The sequence below is a fragment of the Bison bison genome, unplaced genomic scaffold, assembly GCF_000754665.1.
Source record: "Bison bison bison isolate TAMUID 2011002044 unplaced genomic scaffold, Bison_UMD1.0 scf7180017851440, whole genome shotgun sequence".
Taxonomy (NCBI): Eukaryota; Metazoa; Chordata; class Mammalia; order Artiodactyla; family Bovidae; genus Bison; species Bison bison.
In genome coordinates this window covers 4,329-8,172 of record NW_011482013.1, presented here as the reverse complement: position 1 = coordinate 8,172, position 3,844 = coordinate 4,329, and the positions used below count along the sequence as shown (strand labels likewise).

General features: G+C 39.7%; 1 long non-coding RNA gene across 1 annotated transcript in view; it reads right to left on the bottom strand.

Annotated features, from left to right (window-relative positions):
• The window catches only part of LOC104996486, a 7,053-nt gene continuing 3,209 nt past the window's right edge, over positions 1–3,844 (bottom strand). Inside the window, exon 3 of the long non-coding RNA XR_826199.1 lies at positions 1–39. This is a non-coding gene — a long non-coding RNA (uncharacterized LOC104996486). The remainder of the gene's footprint in view (positions 40–3,844) is intronic.

Sequence of the window (3,844 nt, the reverse complement as noted above, 5' to 3'; positions counted from 1 at the left end):
TTTCTTTCTCCCCATTATTTTGTAAGCATCAGCCTCAGCCTATAAAGAGAAAAAATTTACTTTTAAAATACTAATATAATAGCAATAACTATCAGCACACATTTTACATATTTTTGAGACAAATCCATCAAATATTGTTCCTTTTTTCTAGTAACTTGCTGTTCAATAAAAAGACTGTATTTACAAAGAAAAGATTATGTAGATTTTTAAACCACTTAAAATCTGTTTCCATAACCATATCTACATAGTTTTCAAATGCAGCGAGAAGAGTAGCAGAGTCTACAATCCCCAGAGGACCAGTCATTTTTTTTTAATCTGTTTTTCCCCCTTAAAAAAACATTATTTTCCTTTAAAAAGCAAAACAAACCTCTAACGTCATTCATGCTGTCAATGCAGAGAAAGCCTATCTGGTTATTAAACAGGTTGCCCTAGGAACCGCAATGAAAGGTACCGGGGCCAGCTCTCTTTTATGTGGTAGTTAATACGTCGCCCCCAAATGGAAACATGTACGTTTCAGAGTGCTCAGACCTCCCTCTCCTTCAGACTCTTCTCGGTAGCAAAAGAGCAGCAAACAAAGGGTTTTTTCCTCTCCCAAATGTCAACATTTTGTACTCAAGGAAAGACCTGAGAGTGCAGAGACAGAAGAATCACAGAAAACATGGAGGCTCAAATCCTGTCTAGCCATATTTGCTTCATACCTTTTCATGTATACCTGTCCCTATGCTAAGAGCTATACATAGACTGTGAATAAAGACTTCAGCGCTCTCCACCCTCCTCCCTCCTCCGCCATAAGTATGTGCTGACTCTTCTAATACATATTTATATTACATATCCATGCTTCTGGCCACAGAGATTATGCTTATGTGAAGGGAGAGTGGCATAGGTGAAAATTCAAGCATCGTTAGATTCCAGATCAGTTTCTTTTTTCCTTTGTATTTCAGAATGTGATACTGTGAAAGTGTGGGAACTCTGTTTTCATGCTGATATTCGGCTATAGAATAGAGACAGGACTGAAACTCAGAATCTCTGTTCTTTTTACTTACACAAAATAACAGGAAGCCTTAATGTATTTATTTCCATTCTCATTTTTGTTATCCAGAATATTTCCTATGTATTTCTTTATTTAAATTGCAAAGTGAAGAACACAGACACATGGGGAAAATGAAAGAAAATATTCAAATGGTTGTAGTTTGATTCCAAATGCACTAAATCAAAGGCATAGAAACAGTTTTCTAAAAATGTGATGGAACCTTCCTTTAGGCAGATCATTTTTGTTTTCCCTTTCATTAGTTTCCTTAAACACTATGCATCTAAAGAAAAGGCAGTATATTGGCACGTGTCTCCATTATGCTTTCTTGCAGTTTCCTGTGGGTTCTAATTCTCATTCCCACAATGACACTAAAGCTAAAAGCAAATAGTTGTACACTGAAAAGGTCTGAAAACCAGATAATTTCTGCCTTGAGAATTTCTTTAGTAGATATAAATGTATTTTACTTTAGTTCAGGTTACTTAGAAAAGGTATTTCTGGGACTTCCCTGGCTAAGATTCTGTGCTCCCAAGGCAGGGGGCTCAGGTTTGATCCCTGGTCAGGGAACTAGATCCCACGTGTCGCAACTAAGACCCAGTGCAGCCAAATATGTAAACACATATTTTAAAAAGAGAGAAAAAGTATTTCTTGTCAGTTCCTCCCTACTCTACTCCACTCAGCCACCACTACCAATCTCTCCAAGCCCTAGTTTCCTTATTCGTACAGCAGCTTAGCTGTGTGGCTCAGGTGTATCAAGCCCATTCCAGTCTCTCAGCCAAAAAACCCCGGCGCCTGGCAGCACAAGGCAGACTTGTTGCCCAACTGTGTCAGGGGTTTGAAAAAAGTTTGCCCTCCAGTGGCCAAGATGTTCTTTCTCAGACATTGGCTGTCTATGGCCAGGTTCAGAAAGTCCTTCTGGGTAGGAAGGGATGGGAATGAAGAAAAAAGGAAGAAAGGAGAAAAGAAAGGGGTAAAATTAGGCAAGGATTCCATGAGAGCAGCCAATCAAGACTAGAATTCTAGAGGCAGGTTCCATTCTTAGTGGGTGACTCAAAGGGTCAGAGGGCTGTTGTTTTTGTTGTTTTTTAGTCCCTAAGTTGTGTCTGACTCTTTTGCGACCCCATGGACTGTACCCTGCCAGGCTTCTTTGTCCAAGGGATTTCCCAGGCAAGAATACTACAGTGGGTTGCCATTTCCTTCTCCAGGGGATCTTTCCGACCCAGGAATTGAACTCGAGTCTCCTGCATTGGCAGGCAGATTCTTTACCACTAAGCCACCAGGGAAGCCCAGGTCAGAGGGGGGCATCTCTAAATTTGATACCTCTCCTGGAATAGCATAGCTGTGGCCCAGAAGCCCCCACAGCCTTGTGGCTACTTGCTGGCCAAGATCTACAGTTGGGCTTGTTAAGTTACTCTCATATCTCAAGTCACTTCCCTCCCTGGCTGGAAATTCTCACTCATGAAGGTAGTAATAAATGCTCAGGAACAGGGTATCTTGGTTTAGGAAAGTTCAATTATATATAAGCTCAGAATTAATAAAACCACCATCACTACTAACATTGTTCAACCCTGAAGTGTGCACAGTATGGTGGAACATTGTTTCCACCCTGAAGTGTGCACAGTATGGTGGAAATATGAAGTGTTCAAGTCTCAGTTCTGGCTCTGACAAGCCTCTCCAAGTTCCAGCTTCCACACAGGAAAAATGGGAATGACACGTACCTCATCAGAGTTATCAGGGGGCCACATAAGAAAACTTATTTAGTAGGGTTCCTGACTCAGAAGTGGTTAAGAACACGGTTCTGGAGTCAGGCTCACTTGGTCTTGATGTCAGTTCCTTCACTTTGTAGTTGTGAGACCTTAGGCAAGTTACTTAATCTTTTAAAACATGAAGACAGTAACAGAATCTACATTCTAGAATATATGAGAATTAAATGATAATAATGTGTTTAAAATGTTTAACATCATATTTAATGGTGTTCACTAAGGGCAGCTATTATTAACCATGTTTTTTCCTTTTACATAAACATTCAATCCTCAAAAAGAACAGGGATTTTCAATTTAACAATTGCTGGATGTTAAGAAATTGTCAACTACCCAGAGGTGTCTAGGTCATGACACTCATAAAGACGTCTAGGCACCTTTATGACAGTGCTTGTCAAACTATATTGTGCCTAGAATCACCTGGGGGTCCTGTTAAAATGCACCTGTTGATTCAGTGGGTGTGAGGTGGGGCCTGAGAGCCTGCATTTCTAATAAACTCCAGGGAATGCCATTGCTGCAGGTCTGCAGATCACACTTAATTTTATATTTAGTTTTAAAAACTGTTTTTGGTTCTTGTATAGTTTCCTTTGTTCACAGACCACATTTTGAGTAGCAAGGCTTTAGAATATTCTAAATATAGTTGGTGGACTACTATATGACAACCCTGTGTAGATAAGCATTGCTCTGGAAATAGATAACTGAAGTAGGTAAATGAAATTAGATCTTTTTTATACACATGACTATTCAATTGTTCTGGCACCATTTAAACTGCCTTCAAACCTTTGATAAAAATCAACTGATTATATATGTATGGGTCTATTTTTGAATTATCTTTTCTGTTTCATTGATCTACATGTCTGTCTTTTTGCCATCATTATAGCGTCAGGATTACTGTAGTGTTTTAAGTCTTGGAATCAGGCAGGGTAAATTGTTTAATTTTGTTTTTCTTCTCTACAGTAGTTTCAGTTCAGTTCAGTTCAGTCGCTCAATCGTGTCCAACTCTTTGCGACCCCATGAATTGCAGCACGCCAGGCCTCCCTGTCCATCACCAACTCCC